At 40.3% G+C, this 26527-nt stretch overlaps 1 long non-coding RNA gene across 1 annotated transcript; it reads right to left on the bottom strand.

The window, feature by feature from the left end:
• Nucleotides 1-3434: 3434 nt before the first annotated feature.
• LOC308190028 lies at nt 3435-22977 on the bottom strand. The gene is made up of 3 exons (XR_013946785.1): nt 22870-22977; nt 10365-10688; nt 3435-5274 (listed from the first exon to the last, which is right to left on the bottom strand). It is a non-coding gene; the product is annotated as an uncharacterized lncRNA (long non-coding RNA).
• Nucleotides 22978-26527: the final 3550 nt, after the last annotated feature.

The raw sequence follows: 26527 nt of genomic DNA, 5'->3' as shown, positions 1-26527 counted from the left end.
AAGTGTTTTACACTGAAAGCAGAATTCCCTTGGAATTAAACCAAACCACAACAAGAACAAGACCTCTGTGGAAACAGAGGCATATGAGTCACTTGCTAGTGTCCGCTGGTCACAAAGATGATTACTTTAATGATGATTCATAGAAATGATGTGTGCATTGCAAATACCAAGTGACGCACCAGTTGCTATGGCAGGAAAATATGTGTGGTTTGCTCTAAAAATAGCAGAGTAAATAATGGCATGGCAGCTCGTTCCTTCTTCAGAGGGTCTCCCAGTGTTGGAAGAGGTCTGCAGGGAACTCCCCATGCTCAGCATCCCTCTCCTCCCCTCCCCGCTTTTTCCTCTGGGTGAAACCCTTAAGCATCCATTTGTACCCACAAAGCTCATTCTAGCTTTTTTGTTTTGTTTTGTTTTTTGTCCTGGAGGCTTTAAGCCTGATTCTTGTCTGTTACCTTGGTGAAAATCAGCAAATCAGAAGTAAATCTAATTTCAGGATAACTATATTACTGCAGTCGCCAGATACAGAAAGCAGCAAACTGAAGACAGAAGAGCACAGACTTCTCTCTCCACATAGGGCGGTGAGAAACAAGTTGGTATAGGACAGGTAGAAGATGTCCACTTTAAGCAGAATATAGGGTTGCACTCTTCATAATACTAAAAGGAGATTCTTACTGAAACACCTTGTCCCCCTGATAACACTCCATCATATCCTAGGATTTTCTTAGAGAAATGGGTTTGGTTAGTTTTAGTGTTGCCCCTCTTGAAATGCATGTGTGTATTCCTGAAAATTTGGAGCACACTTTTTGCCTGCACCTTTTTTTTTCTAAAATCTAAATTCTTGAACAATTTTTAAATTGGGAATACAGAAATAAGACCAGCATCCATATAGCACTGGGAACAATATAGCACAGTAAAAAAGGATCTAAAGAAGAGGGATTCCTGGTAGTCACCCCTCCTGAGCACCCTGAGACAAGAAATGAGCAGGGAAACTGAAATGTCCCATACAGAGCTGAAAACCTGTTTTCAAGGGGAAGTTGTAAACACAAAAAGTAACTCCATGGGGGAGGCTGATGGAGGTGGTTTTCCTACCACTGGGAATTGGTAAACCTGCCAGTGAAGGTAGCTCTGCACACAACATACTTCACTGAGGCTTTTAAGCTGCTTCTTTAGCTGAAGGGTCTTTATGCTAAATAAAGGATGCTTCTCCATCCAGCAACTATTTGGTCACAGATTGCAGTGCTCATTGCCCCAGCAAGGAGCAGAACAGAAAGGCAGAAAGCTAAACCAGTACTGCTGCAGCTATGTGGGTATTAAGGAACTGGAGAGGGGAAGACCTTCCCAGAGGGAAAGTTATGGGTGATGTCTCTCCACCTTAAATGATGGTTTGGGGTCCAGAACCAGAAGTAGAGGACCACTAAATGGAACCAGAAAGAGTGAAATACCCTCCCCAGGTAAGAGAAGTCATAGCAGCTGAGACTCTTGAGGTCATTCCCCCGAGCCATACAGCCTTCAGCAAGGTGTTAAATCTTTCTACCACCCTACCGCCCACCTTACCCTCAGGCCATTAATCATACTACAGTAAGTAGAGCGCGCAGCTGGGATCACCTCATACCTGTCCATTGACCAGCTCATCAGGAAGGATAGTTCTACCTTGAGGAGTTCACAGCCTGAACTGGCAGAGCAGAAAATAAATGCAGATAGGAAAAAAATATGTATCAGTATCCCTGTAGTATGGGATGATACAAAAAAAAAAAAAAAAATGGATTTTGCATTGGTTTGATTTTCCCGGTGATGATTAAAAGGTTGGACCTCACTTGTTTTGGGGTTATTACTGGAGCACACATGGAAATTCAGCAGAAACCCTCTTTCAGGGTTTGCAGTGAGCTTGGCAGTGAGCTCTGCAATATTTTTTTTTGTGTAGGAAATAAGTAGTTTTCATACCTGTAACTGTTTTTCATCCTAACAAACAGTGGGGGCTAAGAAGCCAGAAATTGGTTGCTCCAGAATTTGGGAGAGGGAACAAATTGCAACAATGATGATGAAGTTAAAAAGCCATCTGCTGCCATGGCTTGAGATACACAAACATTTTCACAGCTGTAAAGGGATGGAGGGGGAGGCAGAGCTCTGGTAGGAACCAAAACCACCACACTGAGAAGGTAAACAGACAAGGAGAGAGGCAGGTAAGGCTGCAGAGATGGCAATGCTCTGGTTGGCGTCACCTGCAGCATTGCTGCAAGGAATCAAAACCCACCTAAAATTGATGCCTGCAAACAAAGAAAGGAAACAGCAGCAGCTTATCAGCTGGATCCAGCATCCAGGCTCCCAGATAGCTGGGAGCCAGTGCAGAGAGAAACACCAGTAAGGTGATGGTTGTTACCAGCACCACACATGGGCGAGACCCACAGCCTCTGCTGGGCAGGAAGAGCCAAAATGAAGCTCCAGCTTCATTCCCAGACAGGGAAGTTCAAAACCCCATTCTCCACAGTTTGCCTCTTGGAGCCCAACAGACCTGCGGAAAAGCAGAGAGAGAGCAGCAGCCTCATGAAGGTGAAGATAATTACCACAAAGCAGCTGTCGAGCTCAACTTCTCCACAGGATTTCAGAGAGCAGCAGCTGCTCATAAATGTGAAAAACGGTTCTTTTTTCAACACTGGGCCACAGGAGAGGTTCCCTGGAATCAGAAGAATGAAGAAAAGGTGCTCACTCAGGGAAGATGTTAGCCTTGTAGCGAACACACAGGGAGCTGGGGAAAGTTTGCACTTTTCTTAGTCTACTACCTGTCAGAGAGTTACAAGGTACCTAGTCTCTGGAAATAATAACAGGACAATAATGTCCCTACCTAGTCTGTGCAATTTCAGTTCATCCATGGATATCAAGTTCTCACAGACATCAAGGACCCCCAGATTTGAATACAGAGAGGAGACTTAAATTCACCAATGTTTTAACTCTGTGGGGCCCTTTCACCTCCAGGTCAAAAAACATCTGCTGCACTACACAAGATGAGTTACATACCTCAGATTAGGCTCAGACATAAGCCACCACAGCAAACCAAACATTTGATTTTTCTCAGATAGGATACATACCTTGCATTCATGGTGCAAGGTGGCTTATGCCAGGTCAGTCCTTCCACACCTCAAATGTAGTAGCTTGAAAACACCTGCATAGCACTTTGGCTTTTTTTTTTTTTCTGGCTTACGTTTTTTTTTCTTGCTTCCTGACAAGTGTGTAGGTCATGGAAGTTTGGAAGTATGGTTTCAAAGACAAGGATAAAAGGGGTTTGAACCTGTCTCCCATATCTAGTGCAAGTATTCTAACCATTACCCTAAGTCATAAAAGAATTATTTAAACTGTGTTGCCATCTAAGGATTACATATGTATGTTCTGAGATAAAAGACCACAGACAGGCCAACTGGAAGAATCCCTAGTTTATTAACCCTAATGAACTTGATAGCTGCTCAGAAGCTGTCCATTGCTCATTGGCAGGAATGAGACAGACAGGACACACTATTGACAAAAACCTCAATGATTTGAGAATTTCAAGTCCCAAAAGTTAAGCAGAAATTCTGTAGGGGTTTCAGGACCTAATACTTGGAGTTGGGTGCTAACAGTAGTTGAAATTTGTTGTCTTCTTGGGGTGTCTTTCTTTCCATCCAATCTACAGGGACACTAGACAGATGATTTGGACAAGACTCTTAGCTTTTAGGCTGCTAAAATTAGATGACATAATCCCCTAACACACTCCCCAGTCATTTTATACAGCTAGTCCTACTGATGGCTGGTTCTGTTATAAAGCACCACAGAAAAAAGATACTGCAGATCCTTGAAGAAAATAATGTTTCTCAGATAGTGATGGAAAGGAATACCATCTGTAACTCTAAATCTCAATTTTGTTCTCATTAGATCTTCATTATATCAGTTGTCATTGTTGCGCAGAGACCTGAATCTATCATCTCTACATTCACCTGCAAGCTATCTCCTATAATTGCTGTGCATAGAGAAAATCAAATGTATTCTAACAATGGTGATTCATTGGCTCAGCTGTTAAATGCAATTTGTGCATCTCTCTATACAGTTTGTTTATGTAGTACCCTTCCCTGCACCATCTGAATGTTTCCCAGTCTTTACTGCAGTTATCCTCACAAATATTTCCCCAGCTCCAAAGGGCAGATGTGGAAGAATAGCCAAAAACCTAATCCCTGCAGCATTCTCTCCAAATGTTTTATTTCTGTTGAAAATACAAGTTTACAGACCCCAATCCTAGGGATATAAAAGACAGCATGGCGTAGCATCTGTCATACCAGGAGATGAACTCTTGGCATGGACATTTCTCATGGGGGAGCTCTGAAGTCAAGTAAATATCTCAAGTGGACTTTGTCTAATTTGGCTACTTATGTGACTCCCCTTTTCTAACAAGATCAAGCCAATTGTTTGGTTGCTTCATTAGAGGAGTGAAAAGAACATAACAAATTTATAATTTTGCTGCTGGGGAAGAAAAAAAAAACATACAAAATCCAAAGTAAACATTGTTATGTCAATCACTGCTGAATGCATGTTGACTTCCTGGCATGCAGAAGAGCAAAACACAGACCTTTTGCTAGGACCAGGCATTATCAGCAGATTGGGTATACTTGAAATAGAAGTCATGTGTTCATTATTCCCATTCACTCCAACTGCACTAAGGGTGTTGGTTTGGAAGCCATGATAATTACCATTTCCATACACACATATGGAGTCATGCACATACCCATATGCTTTCATCACTGATCACTTCATCACTTCACCTTCCTTCTCCTGTGTTTTCCCCAAGCAGTGGGTTGTGTTCATGCTCCCTTCTTCCTCCTAAGAGGACCCCAAGAGGGGAAGGCTCTTGTGCCTGCACTCCCTGTCTGAGCCACAATGTGGTTATTATTACAGCTGTTGCACGGCAGAAAGCAGTGATATTTACCTCTTTTCACAGTCATGTTGCCAGAGAAGACAGCATAATTGCACATAGCAAGAGCCTTCATGTTTCACAGTATACAAGTATCATCTTCTTCTTACTTAGTTCCGTATGTCGGCTGAATTTGAAAAGCCTCCCAGTAACTGTGGGAGTATTATATTCTTTTTCTCCTGCCTTCAGAGATCAAATGAAGCATCCTCACACAAGAGACAACTTCCATGTATCTCATATTCCTTGCTGTTCTCAATCCATTATCTTTAATGTATCTTCATATTGTCTTAGCCATTAACTGCAGCAATGTAGTATTGTATTTACATGTTCAGCATCCCAGACACCTAGAATTCAACATCCAGTAATCAGTTTTACCCCTTCACCCTACAAGATCATAAGCTCAGATAAACATAATGAGATTTAAAATGAACAGTAAACATACAGGGGCATAAGTGGCAGTTCTTCTTGTTTGCCACCTCATGTCTGAAACATTTGCATCGTTAGGGTTTGGGCTGCTTGGGAGCAATTCTGTACAACAGAAATGTCATGGTGTGTTGTGTGAGCAGAGGAACCAGCAAAGCATCGTATCTGCATGTCCTGTTATGTGCTACAAGGGCTGGGCTCCCCTTACAGGTTCCCTTTCGGGAAGGATAGTCATTGAATCTCTCTTCTCACTCTTAACAATTTAATAACCTCTCTACCCTGCCACCTGCTTTAATAAAACTTAAAGGAGATGAGTATCTTTGAGACCTCTGTCATTCTGCCAGCTAGGGCTGAGAGCATCTAATGGACACAGAAGTTAACTGGGTGAACAGCTACACAAGCTACAGAGAGAAAATATCACAAAATCTTTTATTTGTGGGCTTTGACACAGAGCTCTCATGACTCCAGGACTCACTGATTCTGCCAGTTTGGGATCAAGTGAGAGGAGGAGAGGCTGAGAGCTGGGACTGATCAGCCTGCAGAAGAGAAGGCTCAGAGGAGATCTTAACAATGTCTTTAAATACCTGAAGGGAGGTGCAAAGGTGCAAAGAGGACAGAGACAGGTTCTTTTCAGTAATAGTTTGGCTTGTAAGAGCAATCAGATTTGGCTGTAGAACATTCTGAGTAGTTTATTCCTCCACATTTTGGCACAGAAATATTATTGGTCAAAACCAGCTGGCATCCATAAGTTCTGGGATGGATAGGTGAGACAGAATTCTTGTGTTCACTTTTGCCCATAGTAAAATTAAGAAAGCAGAAGGAAATCTTGTATAAGAAATGTGAAATATCAAAGAAATGGGAAACAAGAGCTCTCTCAGACCATGAACAATTTGCCACCATGGGACAGACTGTCACAAGGCACCACTAAATAAAAGACTGCTTGATGCAACCCTCAGCGATATGATCTTTTTATGGGTAAGGACAATAGCCAAAGTTAAGATAAAAAGCAAAAAGCTGAACAGGAAGTTTAGTCAGAATTAAACCCTCCAGCTTCAAGTCTTAAACCAGCCTCTAACTACTCAGAAAGAAACTTTGCCTGGCGACAGAAATCTTATAGGCATCTCCAACATGATTTTGTACACTTCCTCTGCAGTCAGGTTCACTTAAAACTGCTGGAGACAGAATAGTGGTCTAGGAAAGATCCTGAGTCCGATCCAGACTGACAACTGCAAAATCATCCTCATCAGCAGAGAAATCTATTATCTGCTAATACACTCACAGTCCCAGATCCCAGGAGGACTGCGAAGCAAAGGCTTGTACCGCTTGATGACGCACATAATGGTTTTTCATCTAGTGTCTAACTCTTCTTTTTTCTCCCATATATCTGAAAGGAAGTTTTTAACATTGATTAAAGTCCCTGTTCTTTTTTCCTGCTTCAGAGAATGATTGCTTCCAAATAATTTTCCTTGTCACAACGCTGTCAGCAAAAAAAAAATTTAAAAAAAGGATTTCCTTAGAGGAAATGTTATTTGTACCTCTATATCCATCAGAGGATTAATAGGAATATAGAGACAGTTCTTTGTAGGGAAGAGGGGATTACAGCCAAAGGAAGCAAGCTCTGCTGTCTGTAATGTCCACATAACATGCAAGTGCCACTCCCTCTTCATGTTGTGTGACAAATGAAATCTGAGTCAAACACACTCAAAAGGCTCCTTGATGAGCACAGTCATGTGAGATGGATCCTACCATGAACAGTTCAGTTGTCTTGCCTGGTAAATTGTCCTCAATCCACACCTTTTCCTGTAATGCAAAAAGAAAGCGGCATCCCATAGAAATGAATGAGCTGCACTCTTGTCTGCAAAACCCTCTCCAAAAATTAGCTGCTTATTAAACCAAGTATTTCTCCCTAAACACTCTAAGCCATTCATTGGACCATTTACATTCTCTGCCTTCAATGTAAATACTTGCAGATAACAGCATTCTCATATCTCTTCAGACAGAAGTGTTCAATACTTCAGGCTTCACTTAAAAATTCAGATAACAAAAAACTCATCCCCACACCACCTGCTAAATAATGGCAGATCCTATTGCCAATATCTCATTCCCATTTAACTTGATTTGTGGCTGAATGAGCACATAGTGTAACAAAGTCTCTTTTTAACACTTTCAACACTGCCTCACCTCTTACATTTCTGACTAGATTTGCTTGAGAAGAGCTCTCACCAAACTTTCTAGTACTATTTGTGCCTCCAGCTTTGGCCCCAGGAATTTCTAAAATTAACCATTTATTTTCTACCTGCATTCTCTACTTAGTAAGCAAAGCATGCTGCTCTCACATTCACTTTCTACATACAAATACCCTTGCCTCCAAGTAGTGGCTGCTCTGCAGGGGCCATGCTTACTGAGCATGGCTGGTAGACTGCTGGGCCTGAGTATCAGCAGACCATCCTTGCTCCAGCAAAGCTGAAAAATGAAATATCAGTAGCTGCTGCTGGCTGGCTGATTAGTTCATTTCCAGGCAGAAGGCACAAGCAGAAGGTACTTTTTCTAGCAAGGGTTTTGTAGTTTGTAGATGATATTTTTTTATAGGAATTCTTTAGGAATGCTTGCAATAACACTAGAGGATAAACTCATCTGGCCAAATGTGTAAGTATACAGTGCATAGTTTTTATCTCAGAAACTCACTGTAGACTCCCTTTAGAGTCAGTTTTCTCACTGTTTGCCTTATCCTGAATTAGATGCCTTCATTTGGTCAGGTCATTCTGCAGACCTCTTGATTGCATGGACTAGAGCTTCCCTGACTGTGAATGAATCTGAACAGTCCAGAGTCCAGAGGGTGGTAGATGCCTTAGGTGTAGTTTCATTGCCTGAACATTGGCCCCTGGTACCATCCAAGATGACATAAGGTACCTAGAGCATTCAGATGGGGCAGGAACACATGATACCTATGGAAGACCTACATCTTCGTGGATTAGCTGATAGAGGCCAGCTGGATTACTACACAGCATCTCCAAAGGCAATGACATCTATGTTTAGATGTGCCCAAAACTGCACACCAGTAATCAAGGACATAAAATCATCCTTCCTACCTAACATACGCAAATATATCCACTTGGTGTGGTTACCGATTTGGTCACAGAACACAACCAGACATGGCTTCAACGTAATTGGCTTGGGCAGGGCTCCTTGTAGTCCTGCAGCCTTTTACTGGCACTGGGATACAATCCTGGCAGAGCAGACAGAGCTCCCCTGCCCTGTAAAGGCTTAAACTCTCACTGAATGCATGAACAAAGACAGGTTTACAAGGCAACTCACAGAGCCAAACCATGAGTTGGTTCCATGCTTATCAGCTTTCACCCCCTTTTTTCTTTTAAAATAGCTTCAGGCTGATTTATCAACACTTCTGTCAGCTTTTTGTACTGAATTGCCCTTTCCTCCTCCACAGTTTAAAGAGGAAAACTAACCTAAGGCTAAAGCTAACCTTTGTCAATTAAAACTGGTTATAAAGCAAGAAAGTCACTAGACAGATAAGCTAATATATATTTTAATTCATCTCTGACCACTTCAATTCATTACTCTAAGTATAGCACAGCACTGCCTATATGCATAGGAAGAAGCTTAAAATCACTGGTGGTTGCATTCCTTGTCAGTGTATGGAGATAACAGATACCACTTATTACTTGATTCCTTGCATTGTTCTTTCAGATTAACTTCTGTATAACAAATTCAGAAACAGTGAAATCAAGTAACCACAACCATAAAGGCCTCGGGTTCAAAATGCCTGATTAGATGATTAGATATTCATGAGGATGGTGCCAGCCTGATTTATCCTCCTCCAAATCATTTGAACTCAATTTACAGAGTATGGATGTGTGAGAGAGAAAAGATTAGTCCAACCTTATACCACTTAGTAGAAGAAAAGATCTGAGAGAGCTGAGTGTTGGCAGATAATTTGTTTTAGTTTTGAAATAACTATGTGTAAGGTCTCTTCCAAGGAGGTACCAGGAGGCAAGCAGAAGAGTAGGGAGGAACACAGAGGAAGTTAGAGAAATGGGGGATGCCTCTTTCAGAGGCACTAATCCTTCTCCAGGGATACAGAACACATGTCCTTTGGAAATGGATTTGATAAAAATTGGTTTGCTCTTGGCCTCCAGTACAAAGGGGAAATTTCAACAGAACTCATCAATACTGCATGTGCATGAAACTTCCAGCTAGAAGCATTGAAATGCAAAAAAAGTTTATGAGACTTTGGTTTGGCATAGGAATTTAATTTTTAACCTTTCACCATCTCAGGAGATATATCAGGGTATTAACTGTTTGGTCCCTGAGCTATGTATATGTAAGATAAAAATTTCTAAGATCAGTCCCCACCTACTACAACTAAGTGGCTTAACAAGAAATACTGAGGATTGAAAAGAAACTTTTCTCTTAAGTATAGTATGGAAAATGGTCGGTAGCGTAACTGATCACAATCGCAGACATGACAGCAGTCAGGACAGGTCATTGGTTTGACAGACTGTGACGGTCATAACCAGAACTATGCAAAAACAGCTTGGATGCACCTTTTTCTGCAGGAAAGTCTCCAGGAAATTCCAGCCCTGGCAACATCCTACCACTGATTTATATGAAATGCACTGCTTTTCAAACTACTTCTTCAAGAGATATTTATGGCATGCAATTTAAGAAGACAGAGAGAGAAAGAGAGCAAAACAGAGTGAAGGGAGAAGAGAAAGGTAGGAAAGCCATTTGCAAATGAGTCATTTCCCAAGAATGCTTTGACAGGCTGTCAGCTGAGATCTGATAAAGACATCCAGCTAAAATACTCCACTATGGTTCCAGGTGAAAGAAGATTGACGTTCTGATGGTGTGCACACAGAAAACTCCAGGCAGGAGATGTTTAGTCTCTGTGGGATGCTTTCAGATAGCCCAAATGATTTGAAAGCCATTCTGCCTTTTAGCAAATAATGAACATACAAAAGAAGTATGTAAAAAAGAAGACAGAAAAACCTACCTGGAATAATAATCTCCCCCACCGGCATATTATGCCTGATTAATAATGAAATGTTTCTTCCAGTACTCTTCTGTTTCAGTTCCTGGTGGCATCCCCACGTTCTGCACTCCAGAGCTGAAGGTGCTCGCTGCTTGCTGGCTGCTGCTGCTGCCACAATCTCTCTAAGCCTGTCCATAGCAGTAGGAATACATCAGGCCCAGACACATGCCTCCTAATACTTCTCCTCTGAGTCTTTTGTGTCATCTGAGGCAATCAGTGAAGCAGTAGGTTGGTCTGAAAGAGACATCCCAGGCTGCTGAAGCTGTTTGTAGGAATCTGAGTGGTCTGTAGGTGTGCACAAGTTAAAGTGAGAAATAGAAACTGCTGTGAGGTCCACTTATAAACACTAAAATTCACAGAGACTTCATGTTTCTAGGTTTAGCAGCAGCTCTCTTACTTGTCCAGTCTCTAAGATGTAGTCTGTCAGACCTCCAGCCTTCAAAGAGAGAAGCTGTACAGATCTCTGAGTCTTATATTAAACAACAGTGCCTTCTGCATCATCCAGGAGATGGCCAAAAGAGTACAATGACAAAATCACCATTCTAAAACCAAAGGTTACTGTAAATAAAGAAAAGTTTTAGGCAAGGGAAAAAGATTTCATGCAGCCTTTATACCTGTTCATCTCACCTAAACGTTAACCATCCCTAGGCAAACACTGAAGGAAATTAGGTCAGAAAATCTTAATAGCTCTCTTAAGCCACACATAGCTATGTATCAGTCTGTCAGGATCTAAAGTAGTTTTTCACTCTATAATCTGCCCAGTCGTTACATTTTCCCATTAGAAAGAATCCAGCATTTCATGAAAACCTCCTGACATGGAGCTGATATTGTCCTCTGCTTTATCACTTTATGTTGGTCCTAATTGCTTATTCATGAGAGTCCTCTGGCTTGTTTCTTCCCTGCCTTAACTGTTTACACTTTACAGATATTTGCACAGTGTTATTGCATTCTACCTTAGCTGGCATTTAAACTGCAGAGCGTTGCAGGATATCAAATCAGCCTTCTCCTTTCTCCGTCCTTGTATATGCCAGCAGAAAAAAAAATAATAACGTAATAAAATAAGAAAGATAGTTTTGTCATCTGCCCAGGACTGTTGTTTTCATGCCTCAGTTTCCCTAACCTGCAATGTGACAAAGGCAGAGTTAGGCTAAACTGGATTCATCTACACCTGTAAATGAAAGGACCAGGTTGGAGCACTATCTTCTGATCATCCAGCTTGGTTCACTGTAGTCTTGGTTGCAGGTGTAGCTTTGCCCTGTCCTAATTCACAGTCCCTCAACCAATGACCAGGCATGGTTCAGAAGACAGCACTAATTGCTATGAATAAGTGTAAATAAGGTCACCCTGTTTCAGCAGACAAATTTTCCCCTTTTAGTGCAAACCACATCATGCCACTTGTCTTCTGGGCTGGAGAATGAGTCCTGGCAGCGTTTAGTTTACTCTTACAGGTGGAATTCACGACTGATTCTGGTGCCCTTTGTGGCTCAAGGTATCAATTCCACCATATCTGTGTGCTATTAAGGAACAGGCCTATACGCTATTCAGAACTCTGGAGCTGCTAGTTCATCTGTTAAGTCCTCTGAGAAAGGGACTGAAGCACTGAAGTGCAACTTTTGGTCAAGATCAGAGCTAAATAAGCAGCCAATTTTCTTCCTAAAACTCTTCTTACCAAACATATAAAGAACAGATTCAACTACATCTTTTTTGTTATTTATTTTATTTTTATTTATTATTTATTACTTTTTCAGGGAAAACATACTGAAAGTGACAAGGACAAGCCTTCTGAAGGGGAGCAAGTGTTAAATTTGGGACCTAGAGGTTTCTGTGCAAGATCAGTTTAGGATTCCATTAGGAAGAGAGAAAATCCATTAGGAAGAGAGAAAAGCAAACCTCTCCTCCAGAACTGCAGAACTCAGACTCATAAAAAAAAAAAAAAAAAAAAAAAAAACTTGTACAAAGTCTGCATTCCTCAGCATCTCTGTACAGTTTGTCTGAAGTTTTCTATTCCAATTTCTGGTACTTTAAACTACCTGTTTTAAGGAAATGCCACACTACCATGGATGATAAAGATCTGTCACTCCATAACAGTATCACATAAACTCTTCCTGCCATGTCAGTGGCATTGATGTATTATAAGCCTAAGCCACATCTAACTGCCACATGTGGCTGTCTTATCACCTACAACATCTCAAACAGACCTGGACACCTATAATCACACATTACAATTGCTGAAGCTTATTGTCAGCATCACAAACATAGGGCCAGGATGTGTCTTACGACAAGGATACTAGGTTATGCACAACAGCATCTGAGCAACTCATGGGAGGTGCAGAAATTTTCCATATAAACAGAGGTACAATGATTGATCATATGGCAACTGCAACAAACTTCAGACTATCACTCACGTTGCTAATGACTGTATAATACATGCTTATGCAGGACGTATAAAAGAAATTCATCAGGCCTCCCTTTACTCTGTTGAATGGTTCAGCAACCTTGGGTTGAATTTACAATCTGTCATTGCCTTTCAAAATGCCATACGAAAGAGGAGGACAGAGCCTGGAGAATTCAAGTGCCTAGAGAGGAGAAAAACAAACAAACAAACAGCCAAATTTCATCACATTTCAGCCTTTGTTTTCATGCAATAATTAATTTTAATTCTCCACACTTGGCTTCGCCTAACTTAAGGGAAAATAGTCATAATGTGAAATGACTCTCAGGCTACTTAAAATAGCTCCATGGATACAGAAATGCCAAGAGAAAAAGTAGACTAATACATGCCTTAGACTGCCTTCCTTGATGGGCCCAACAAATTGAACTAAAAGTATCATCATACTGCAGTTATCTGTAAAAGTACACAGTCTACAGTTAAAATTTTAACTGGATGCATCAGCTCCTTGCTAATTTCCCTTATCATTCTTTACCTTTGCCTCATTCTTGTATTTTCTGCCTCTTACCATACTAGAAACTGCTTTCAGACAAAAAAAAAAGGAAGGTGCTAAATCCCATAGAAAATTTCCAACTCATACCAAATGTTTACTAAGCTGTATTGAAGCTGTGGTTAGAACAAAGTGATCATGAAGTTTTCCAGGTATTGGACAGAGGATTTAGGAAAGGTAGGACCCTTATGAACTAACACTGAGCCAGGAGGATTTGTGGGACCTATTGTGAGCCAGGTGATAAGTCCCACCTCACTTTCTGGGTAACATTCTGGAAATCTGTGATACAGACTAAAACTACCCCCAAGGCATAACTGAACACAAGAATTCTTCATGGTTTGTAGGAGCTCATGATGCTCTGTTTTCCCATCCATATACACATACTGGTTTCCATCTAAAGAAAACTGGCATGCATAGGACAAAAGGACATGAACTATGCTCTGGCCAAATCCGGCCCCCAGTTTGGACTCCTATTCCACAGGTACTTGATGTTGTTCATCCACTGCTCCCTCTAGGTGTATTTTCCTTTCATAATAGCAAAGCACTGCTAACATTTGTAGCAATAAAGGATACCAGAGAGACCTGATCTGCAGATCTAATTCTGTTGCAAGGTGCCTGTTCAATAAGCTAACGTTATTATACTCTTATCTGCAATCTTGAGATTGCCTGCCTGTGCTGTTGATCATGGGCACTTGCAATCAGTTACTGCACATTTCTGTAGAAATTAATATAGACCCTAGTACTGCCTCTATCTAGCTACAATGTTGCACTTTTTTAGTGCCCTCCAATTGAACATTTGTCATTTGTTTTACATCATTAAGACCTCTGGAATCATCCTGTGGTTTACAAAATATTATATTAAACACATAAATATATTATATTAAATATATAAATACACTTTTAATATATTAAATATGACATTAAATATTTCTTCATCTGTTACTAGCAGAACACAAGACTGAAAATACAAACCTTGTGCGGTTTCTGAAATTACATTTCAGCATTTAACATTGTGTGAAACATGCTATGCGATGGAATCTCGCAGAAAACAAGGTTCTTCTTATTAATATGAGCTCATTAAAAATGTCTGCCCCATTCTTGCACAGCTCAGTTTTCCTTTGAACACCCTTTCTCATAACTGGGATTTGTGCAACAAAATATCATACTATTTGGCATTGTTCACTATGCAGATAATCTCAGGATAGGGTCAGCTGCCACTCTGAGCTGAATGCTGCAAGGAGAATTTGGATCAAGTGATGTGATGTCCGATGTGATGTCCACTGTAATCTCTAAAAACCAGTAAAGTTCTGATTAACCAGCAAAGTAGTCCTTGGCAAGAATGCAGCAAGACAGCCAGTGAAAGAGTATTATGACAACTCACAGAAAGAGACTTTAGAATTGTATTTAAAAGTGAAAGAAATATTTTTGGCATTACTCAACAGATTTCCTTCTGTCTGTCCTACCAACTGCAGGCATATCTTCCCTTTCCTCTCAAACTTCTTCCAGTTTGTCTTGGGTAAACTGTGGTAATAAAAAGTAAATAAGGAGGATGAGAAAGTAGGAAGACATATCATAAAGTTCACCAAAATCCAGTAAAATTGGATTGGAGAGAGACAATATGAAGATTGGATCAGATTGGAATTTATAGACAAAATAATTATGTTGAAGGAACTAAACTGTAATTTTATTTTGTAATGGTGGATCAGGAAGGAGGAAAGTTTACTATAACATATTGCTGAAATATTAAGGGCAACACCAGCAGACTCAGAGATTTGTGGGGAAAAAAAGTCATAAGAGTTATCTATCATATTTTTGCCAGCAGGTAACAGTGTGCTTATAATGTATTAGAAAATAGAAGCCCAGGAAGCTTCTAGGGCTGTGGTAAATTGTAACAAAAATGTGTACATTGATACAAATGCAGACTGAATGTGAATGCAGGAGCGCAAAACAACAGCAGGAGAAGGGCAGCAAAATGGCATATGTTACTCACACCTAGCAGGTCATCGAGATTGTATCATGCAGCTTCCTGCAATTTCTCAAGAGAACCAGCTCTGAAACAGGCAGTGACTAAATCCCGATGATTCACAAAGGTTGGGACAGGATAGAGAGGTTATAGAAAGATTAATCGCTGTCAGCTCCTGAAGCCTATGATGAGACACATCCAAAATCAGCAGCATGCACCTACGAAGTCAGGAAGTGTGCTGAGAGACTCAAAACCCAATTTCCATGACTTCCACGTCATTGCAAGCAAACCTGACAGACTCCTTATACACAGACTTCTTAGAAGCTTAGCTTCTAAGCAGGCTGTTGGCTCTATTCTGTGTACAAAACATAAGCAGGACACAAGGGAAAAGCATGAAGAAATCTAGAGGTCTTCTCACCAAGCCTTGTCAGCAACAATAGAGGCTGGTGGGAGGAGAGGAGGACATGAACCACCACACAGGGATGGATGGCCCAGGCTCCAGAAACTCAATCTGCTGACTTTGAGGAGCCCTTCTTGGCCACCCCTTCCTCCTCACCCATGGCCCTGCTCCAGCGGGGGCCCTGCCCCGGGCTGCAGCCCTTCAGGAACACCCTGCTCCCGCGGGGGCTCCCCACGGCCGCAGCTCCCTCAGGAAATGTCCCCCTGCTGCGGCGTGGGCCCTCCCCGGGCTGCAGGGTGGAGATCTGCTCCAGCGGGGGCTCTGCAGGGCTGCCGGGGAATCCCTGCTGCCTGTGGGCCTGGAGCCCCTCCTGCCCTCCTCCTCCTGGGGCCTGGGCCCTCTGCTGCTTATCCCTCGCCCTGGGCCTCCTCCTCAGCCCAGGTCATACAATTAGTCATATTACCTACATGTAAACCATCTGAAGTGCTTGTGCCAGTTCAGTTTTTTTACAGAGCAGAATTGTATTTTGTGACTGATATTCATTTTAAACATAGTAAAAGCTCTACAATACTTTCATCTGAATAGCTTTTCTTATCTGACCTTTCTTTGGAGCATGGTGAGGCCCTGGAGATTTGAGAACTGAGTTTCATGAACTACCTGATTAAATAATGTCTCTTGGCAGTTGACTGCTTTGTTCCTATTTGTGATCAAAAGATACTTATAAATATTGGAAGTACAGACTAGATACCAAAAAGAGCAAAAAATCAGGTTAATCTCCTGACCTATAGATGTTTCAGTGAAAATAATCACAGTAAAAATGTTGAGCTGTTCATTATGCAGTAGAAAGGCAGAAGGAAAATGCTGTGTACAGATCCACTTCCCTTATGATTTCATGCAAGCATTCAAACCAGGTTTCCAATCGTGCAGGTGTATCACATGACCAGTAGGTAATTTTGCATTAAGGCTGTCCTTAATCCTTAATTTTGGATTTGTCCTTAATTTTGCATTAAGGCTGTCCTAGATGATCTTCAGGGTCCCTCCTAACCCAAACTATTCTATGATTCTAAAATTTCCACCTAGCTTTCTCTGTTCAGACATCTAATAATTGATTTCTCCAGGTCAGATGACCTGGTAATTAAAACATTAACACTCACTAGTTCTTGCATCCCTGAAGTGAAAAACAGAATTAAATGGAAATAAAGAAAGCTCAAAAAACATGAAGATTTGTCAACAATGATTTGCCTTTGCTCTCCTTTTTCATATAATTTTTGGCTTCCACAGGAACAGCAGGAACAGGTAGCTGATGGATAGAGTTTGACCACAGCAGCTTTACCTATTTTAATGTGTAGATGATAGCAGGGAACCAGTCACTGGAACAATCCCAAAAGAGAAATGTCATGAATCTTGTACTAATTTAAAATTACAAATTACTTCTAGCTGGTAACTTACCCAAGTTAATGACAAGAGCCTAAAACTGAGCACAAATTGCTGGAACTATCTACAGTTATACGCGAGATCATCAGTCAAAAATGCATTTCACAGCTGCCCATTGCTGACTTAACATAAACTCTTATTGACCACCTCACATTGCACTGCGTGTTTTCCTTTGATTTACACACAACATAAATACTTTGGAATGGTATGTACACACATACACACACCAATAAAACTTCATCACATCTATTTTCCTTTGTTTGGGAAATGATTCAATAAATGGTGATAAATTCTTCCATATATACATCACAAATCCACTTTGTTTCTCTTCTACAAGTAACCGAATACATTTGGAGTCTCATCTCTATGAAATCCAAGGAATCTAGTCTGAAACCCTACCTTCATACCCAAATCAATGATCATGAAATAAACACCAAAACTCATCATTGTTGCTATTGTTTATAGGCAATACCAAATTTGATGGATTATGAGAATACAGGAGCAGAATTAACAGAGAGGCTGGAAATGACTATATTTCTTCCAAGACCCAATAATTGTGATGTTTAAAAATTTCCTGGATATTATTGAGAAATAGCCATGTAACTGTTTCCATACAGCCAAACACAGCTTTGTGCCCAAAAAATTAAGGAGATGTTATCTAATGAGTGTGTACCATGGTATCAGCCATCTTGCATAGGCTCTCAAGAGAGTAACACCCTGTAATCCATATGCGTGTGTGTGTATATATATATGTCCTGGGACATGATTTCCCTTACACATCTGGTCAGATGCATTTTTTATATTCTATACAAAGCAAGAGCTATCCAAGTCTGAGGGATGGAAAAAATACCACAAGAAATTTAAAGGGCATTGAATAATTTTAGCTTATCAAAAAGTAGAAGTTAAAAGTGTTTTGATTACAGCAAATGAGAAAATTCATGCAGGGGAAATAGTAAAGGCAATAGGGCTCTTCAATCTGGAGAAGGAATGCAGATCAAACACCAGTGGCTGGGAGCTAAATCCACACCATTTCCTATTAGAAATTAGACACCATTTTTTTTGTAAGACTGAAGATGATTAGACTGCAGTAAACTCCCCGTAGGAAATGATGGATTCTCCATTTGTCAAATCAAACTTTGATGCCATTTTAGTAAAACACAGATAAGTGAAGTAAATATAGGGCTATCAGGGTGAATTCTAGTGGTAAAATAGTCTTTTTCATTTGTGGATTATGCTGAGCTTGATTCATGATAATAATGAAATTCAGTGGAAATACTTACCAGTTTCAGGACTGAATGCTAACTTTCTTCTTTGCAGGCAGTATCCCAAAATACAGTTTTAAGAGTTTTATGTGTTGCTTTTGTATGGGTGGAGGGTATTGCTTTTTGTAATAAAATATCAGCTTCTTACCTGAGGAAGAAAAAGTGTTTTCTGACAACCCTTTTGTCTTGGACTGACTGTTTAAAACCAGAATATTTTACACTACTCCAAAGCCGCACAACAGGCCCTGTGCCCTACAATAAAAACATCCAGTGCCTACCCTGCCAAACACAAGGCAAGTAATGATCCACAATGTAATATCCTATGCATTTTTTTTGTGTCGTGATTTATCAAATTAAGTGGCTTGTTCTTCCCTGCTGGTTCATTTTCAGTCATCCAGTTCACTTAGACTCTCTAACTTGACCTTCTTAAGATTTCTCACCCCTGCAGGAAGGGTGCAAGAACATCATTTTCCCATGGCTCATAGGAGAGAACTGAAGAATGAGAAAACGGCAGGTGATGCATATATCTGTCAGCTGGCAGCAGTGAATGTTTATAAATCTTTATGAATTTAGAATACCCATTTCTTGTTCCATTAGAGAGTGACAATTTAAGATTTCTGGATTACAACAGAACTAGTGATGTGTATCGGGACCCTGCTGACACACATCTCCTATTACATGGTGGTTGACTTTATATAAAAAATTAGCTGCTCAGTGCCAACAGTTTCTGCAAACAGCTGCTGAAGGAAAATTAGTGATGGGTAAAGGACTCTTCTATGATTTCCATTAGGGAATTTAAAGATAGGAAGTATCCAGATTTCTTCAACAACATGGTGTATATTTTTGTTCTTGTTATACAAACACAGATAATGTCACTAGAACTCCACTAAACCTGGTAAGAATACACATCTCTTTTCCAGCAAGGGCATCTGAGCTTCTCCAACAGAGGTCTTCTGGATTTCTTTAACATGGACAAGGTGTATTTTTGTTTTGCTTGGACCAAAATATTCCTGGTGAATTTCTCCTCAGGGAAATAAGTGGCAGAAGTTCATCTCAAACAACTCAGAGATTTATAGTAGGAAGTCTAGAAAGGACCAAAATGATGTATTGGATTGCTAGGTCCACTTATAATAACCTGGAATGACTTATATGTTGTATTATTGGAATAGTAATGTGTGTGTGTATATATATGACTGATATGAATGAGCAATAGATGCATTGCATATATATCCACCAGCAGGACTGAAATATATATGTATTCATCATTACAACCAAAATGAGAAATTGGTCCATACTGTTCAGATTTTTCAAAGTGCTCAATGAGAACCAATAAATACTTCCAGCAAAATTTGCTGAATGAGCTCTGGAAATCATTTTTTATAAAAACTTCTGCTGGAATTTAAAGCACCAGATGGACCGCAACATGGAATAAATTAGGGGAAACAGTTGTCAGCAAGGATTATAATGAATAGCATAAAGTAAGTTGCCATGCAAAATGGGGGGGGAAAAAGAAAGAAACCTACATACCCAAAAACTTTCTTAAATGTCTTTTAGCTCACTAATTTAAGCTTCATTAAAATATATCTGCTTAATGTTAGGCCTTTTGTCTTACTATAAGGAAAGAGATGTTTAAAACTGGGGTGGAAGGATAATCACCATACCTGTGATTTATTTTGTATTTTCTGACTGTCCTGGCCATGCTTATGTTGTTAGGGGCATAAACAAGTAGGCATCCTGACAGGCTCTATTTCTGAAAAAGTGACAAGCAATCCTAAAACAAAAAGCAAAGTCAGTTGTTTGTTTCTTTTCCCAAACCTATATTAAATTTATTTAGAGAAAACATTTCTCAGATAAAATAAATCTGACAGGAACACTGCCATCACATCGATGGCCATACTTCTTGTTGTAAGATCATTAGAGAAGACCACAATTACCCTATAGCTGAAAAGGAGAAAAAAAAAATTGAGATAGGGGATGGATGAGGCCTATCTGACTGAGTTTTCACCTGCATAGAGTAAGTCCATAAGAAAACAGGAGGATGCTTTTTATACTACACATATTCCAGCCACGCTACAAGCCACTGCATGCCTCCCAGTGCCCAACTGCAGTCTATAACACAACCAGCAGTTCTTGGATATAAGAAAACATAACTAAGATATTTTAAGTGTAAAAAACTGTCAGAGACCTTCAAAGATGTCTAGGATGTAATAGTTATTGATTTCAGGCTCAGATACCTGAGCCTGAGCTAAATTTTAGGCCTCTAACTGAGACAGTACATCTAGAAGAATAGGTGCCTCAATGGGTAAATAGTTAGAGACACTAAGTTGATAAACTTCATCTTTCTCTCTCCAGGTATCACAGAGAGAGTGCTGGAGGTGACTGCAATAACTATGGGTCCCCATTTAATACCTTACACTACATCTTAAGGCTGAGCGCCCTGGCCCGTCATGAAGAGATGGAGTAAAACAACCAGCCAAAGTTTGAGCTGGCAGCCACAAACTTAGCGTGCACCCTGCACAGATGCTCAGACTGTTGGATCATCCCCAACTTTGTGTGTAGCAGGAAGAAAAAGCCACCAGACCCCGTCCCCACAGCCTATCAGATACCTCCCATTCAGTGAATTTATATCTCAGCATAAACTCTTCCTGCTGTACTTGTGCTTGTCTGCATCAAGACAGAATTTTTATTGCCACATCCATTAAAAAAAAAAAAAAAACGAAGAAAGAACTGACAAATACTGCCTGGATGACAGTTTAGCTGGTTATGCAACATTATATTCTTCAAAGGTCAGAAGAGGTTGGGATTTCTATTAGCTGCTATTAACAGATATATCATCAGCTGCAAAGCTTCTTGTGGAGGCCTCAGTATGAGACCACTCAAATATCTGCTAGGGCACCAAAATGTGTCTTTGAAATAGGTGTAACTGCATGAAATAGGTGTAACTGCATTTTTTAAAATGGAGTACTCTGCAGGAAACTAACATCTGGCTCTCTGCATGTCTTCCACACAGGTTTTGGGGGCTGAGGGATCAAGAATACATCAGGCTTGACTTAAGCACAACCTAATGGCTACTATCTAAGTTATACAGTTTTACAAAAAAAATAAAAAATAAAATAATAAAAAAAAAAAAAGGTAATATCAACATCAGGGGGAGATAACCAGTAGCATCCTCAATGGTACTGCCAACATTTGTTCTATTATGTAAAAACCCCAAGAACAGAAACAACCCAGATATCCCCATACACCTCCTTGTGGCTCTCCTAGCACAGCAAGTTACCCTATTATTACCAAAATGTAAGAGAGAGGCTGAGTTTCCTCTGTTACCTCTCAGACCCAAGGCCCCAGGACATTTCATTGAATATGCTGACAGATGGGAGCCAGACCTTCCTTCAGTTCTTAAACAGCCTCTCTCAGATAGATACCTATTTGGAAACAAGTGTTTTCTGGTTTTCCTCTGTTACCTCCCTCTACTTCTTCGCTATGTAGAATTTTCACATGAAGCATCTGACCCTATTGGAAATAACAAAACTGTCTCCGCTGTGCTTCTCACAGAGTTGCATTACATAATAAAATTAATGCATTATTTTACATTTTATTTTACATTAGCTACATACATATTTGTCTGAAAACTGTGGAGAAAAGAAAACTGCATATGAATATCCTCCCCCACTGCTAGCAAATCGTTCCCATGCTATGGTGAAAGACGGTATTAATGGCATGGTTCTGGCTGTGAAATGTCATTACAGATTGTCTCTGGTAACCCCTGTGGTCCAATCCCAGTTGCTTACTTTTTGCCCCCATTGTTTAACGGATCTTCCAGTATTCGGATGGAGAGTATTAAGTCCAGCTGTGAAAATCCTTCAAGAAACCATCACAAGCATTTTTTGAGTTTAACTGTTCTTCTGAGATTCATGGGAAGGACTTCTGCACAGGGCAATTAGCAGAAGAATTCCCTGACAGCACTTTGCTCTCAGACCCAAGTTTATCCATGCCTCCCTTCAGACAGAGATATCTGCTGCACAGGTGCCTCCAGGAAGCACTTAGAGCATAATTAGCACCTTGCATAGGTAGAAAAGCAAAGTTGCCAACACAGCAGTGTCTAGAAGAAGGCAGGGATTAGGTGTGATATAGATTATAAAATGGTGCAATCTAAAGGAATTTAGCTAGCTGAAATGATGGACAAGTAGCAGCAAGAATTTGGATTGACGTTGCTAATGTCAGTGTGATGAGAGACTGTCCATTCAATCCTTATCCCAGGTTTAAGGCCTCAGACAGTACCTTATCTCCACTTTTCCCTGTTCCCTCAAAGCTTTTCGATAGATTCAGGTTCTCCAAGTGCAGTCTGAGTCTGAATTATCAGAAGCCCCATAGCCTACTACACATCAGATACCCCAGGCAAGTTCTCCATTAACACATGGCAAGGTACAGTTATCTGCTCTATGTAACTGCCAGCAAGCTGTCACCTCACCTGATGAGCAGAAAACCATTTCACGGTCTCAACCACACCATCCATTATTCCAAAGATCACGTCTTAGTTCACAGCAGTAAAAACAGTAAGAAACATAACACAAGGACCTAAATCTCAAGCCAGTTCTCCTCTCCAATTCCCTCTTCTTCACCTCAGCTAACACCTGATATTCCCATTGTCTGCAAGATGCAGCTGATGTGATTTGGTTTATGAATGTAAAAGTGGAAAATTAGTTACAGCTGCAGCAATTGTCAGGCAGGAAGATAATTGATAAAGCCAGCAAAACGATCAACTGTTTAATTGCTTACATTAAAGAAACTAATTGACAGCAATCAAGCCAACCTATAAAAGGTACCAAAAAATGACATGAGAAAATAGATTAATTTTCATAAGGAACAAGTAAAAACAAAATTGGAAAAATTGAAAAAACAAGGTTGTGTTGTTTATAAACCTTAATCAATTTAAAATTCATTTTCAGTGTATTAAACTTTACTATTTAATGTGTCCCAATGAATTCTGCCTTTGGCATTGTTCAGCCATGTACAGTTCAAAAAGATAATTTGATTCTATGATCAGCTTTACCTCTGCCAAGCATGCTTAAACTGGGAGGCAGTCCCCAGAATCATGAAGGAAGCAGCACTCTGAGATTTTCATAGGGAATTTTTCCTGTTTGTAGGATTGGTGATTGCCTGGAGAGATTTTTTTAGAGGGGAACACACTTGTGCAAAGCATTTGGCACTGTTCCCCTTGTCTCTAAAATGGTGAGACATGGATTTGATGGACAGACCTCTCAGTGAGTAAGGAATTGGCCGGGTGGTCACATTCAAAGAGTTGCAGTCAATGGTTCAATGTCCAGGGAGTGATCAGAGATGAGTGGTGTTCCTCAGGGGTCAGTATTGGAACTGGTGACATTTAACATTTTGGTTGGTAACAATGAAGTGAATCTTTTGTTGGAACCGAATGATCGTCAAGGTCCCTTCCAACCAAAACCATTCTGTGATTCTATGATTCTATGATCTAGTGCAGGATTTGCCTGGAAGTGTTCAACCTTTGCTTTTGGCTCAGGTCTAGAGGAAGAGTGAAAACTAAGAACACATTTTCTTTTCTTTCAGTGACCCACAGTTTTCACTTGTACAAAGGGACTGATATCCAAGTAGACACATACTGTCTGTTCATGAGGGAAATGAGGGTCTGCTGTTCATGAGGGAACTGAGGTGTGATAGAGCTCCCCGTCCATCAACAACACAGCCAAGAACTACATCTTCTTTCCAGCCACCACTCTTCTCCAAGGAATGCATTGTCCCACTCCAAGCAGCCAGCTGACAATGCTTCCTGTACTTCAACCACATGCTATAGTAACATATTTCAGTTATTTTATTTATTTATTTATTTTTACAGCTTTTTTTCCAAGTTACAAGCTTGGAAAGTTATTTAGGAAAACAGTGAAGCTGTGCTTTGTCCCTGACAGCGGGACCTCATCTAAGGGCACAGGGAAAATGAATGCCAGGCACGATGCTTGTCTGCTGGTATGTGTGCGCTTTCTCTGTCCCACCATACCACCAAGTTGGGATTTTTTCTTACGCTGTATGTCAGGACACAAACCCTCTCCAACACAGAACAGGAGCTCCTGAAATGTTCAGACCCATAATCAAAGTGAGCAGGGATGTGGACTCTATTGTACCAGTGTATGAGACATTTTTGAATGTCATGTGATAATGAAGGAACAGAAAGAGAACAATTCCAGAATGTCTACTTGCTGTTTCACACATTAGTTTTACTAAAATAAGAGAGTTTGTTATTTTTTTTCACACTTACATAAATCACTTGAAAGAAAATATTTTCCTTTGAAAGGAGAAGATCGATTGTATACCATCTCTTTTTTTCCCTATCATCAATTTTTCATTTCACGATAAAAATCTAATTTTGTAATAGTGGCACTCAAAAAAAGAAAAAGAAAATAAAATAGCTGAATTCAAAGCTTTAGATTTACTGGCTGCCATCCAGCCTCACTGTCTGGCTGACCGAGCATAGGCCGAGTGAAGAGTCACCCATCCAACGATTATCCTAATATTGACAACCTTCATCCCGTGAAACTGAGGTGTAAAGGTCTTACATAAAATCAATACTTTTTGAAGCTTTCTGGTTTTGTTTGTTTGTTTTTACAGTTTTCTCTGTGTCATCTGTTTCATTCTCACATTCTTCTTTTCAATAACTTGATGTCCAGGTATTCTGTTTCCACACCGCAGATCAGCCACTCTGTTTGAGTAAAGCACTGTCACCCAGAGACACTGAGAACTACATAGTGGTGGCAGGGATCGAGAGCCAGCTGCCCTTCTGAAAATATAAAGTCATTTCATGTGAGCTGAAGGAAGATCCTGCTCTTCCCATCCCCAATAATAAAACACAGAAGTGTGATGTGTGGGTCTGAATTCTACATTTTGTACACCAAGGAGGACTCCAAAAAGGGCTGCTGACCTGATCACAGGGCTGGAAACAAATCTCCTGAAAAAAAAAATCTCAAGGGAGGAGAGGTTAAAATCAATATCACATTGATTTTTTTTGACAAAACCAAAACCAATGCCATTTACTACTGTAGTGCATTACTTAATAGACTAGAAATACTGAACGAATTAAGTAAAAAATGATTCTAAAGGAAAAAGGAAAAAAACAACAACACAATTATTTCCTTTCTGAAAAGGTCAAGATTACAGATTACTCCACTAAAATTCTGGGAAAATAAGACTGGGAGGAACAATGTATGCCTTCAACTACAGAAAACAGATAGCAGAATTTGAGTGAAGGGATACAAAGTATTGACTCCATTCTGGCACCCTGTAGGATGATACCTCCCTGCCTAGTGCCATCGCAAGAGCCCTACTGCCTAGGACCAAACACTCCAGATACCACAATGTGCCACAGTAGAAGAGACTGTGGGTGCTTTAGGTGGCTAGCAATGGTAAGGAAGCACTGAGAATAAATATGCTTTTATGCCTTTGTGATACTAGTAAGAGGACTTCCCACGCAAGCTCCCACCTCTCTGCATTTCCTGGACAAAAAAAAAAAAAAAAAAAAAATCAACAAATCTAGAACTAGTCACAGTCACTGCATATTGGTATATCCAGATAGTTGGTCTGCTTTTTCTAGATATCTGGATTGTTTCCTAGTTTCAACTCCAATCAAGTGGCCAGATGGCAAGAAAGCCTAGAGAAATGGCTGGCTTCTCCTTTTCCTGCCAGGACAAAAATTTCTTGGTGGAAAAAAGTGCTACCTTCTTCGAAACCTGGGTCTAGGGTACTCGCAACCAAGTCCTCACTTGTAGAGAAAGACATAAAAGTCACCAAAAAAATCAAATTTATTTGCCAATTGTACCCACAGGGAATTATTTTCTGAATTCATCCTTATATGTTTTATTGACAGCAATAGTTATGACCCTTATAATGGTCTTATAATTCCCTCCCTTGCCCTAAGACATAGTATATGGTGAAGGAAACTAATGAAGCAAAAGGCAGTCGATATCAGCTTTCAAATGTGCTGTTTATAAAATCCTTTTAAAGGGAAAAATAAAACAGCCATTTTTATAAATTAAAAACCCTGATGCGCAGCTTGCTGGATGGCAGGTTGAATCAAGATGGTTGACGTGTCACACTGTAACTACTTC

This window comes from Anser brachyrhynchus (assembly GCF_964034855.1).
Source record: "Anser brachyrhynchus genome assembly, chromosome: 2".
Lineage (NCBI taxonomy): Eukaryota > Metazoa > Chordata > Aves > Anseriformes > Anatidae > Anser > Anser brachyrhynchus.
Note: the sequence above shows the minus strand (reverse complement) of the source record. Positions and strands in the feature narration are given on the sequence as shown.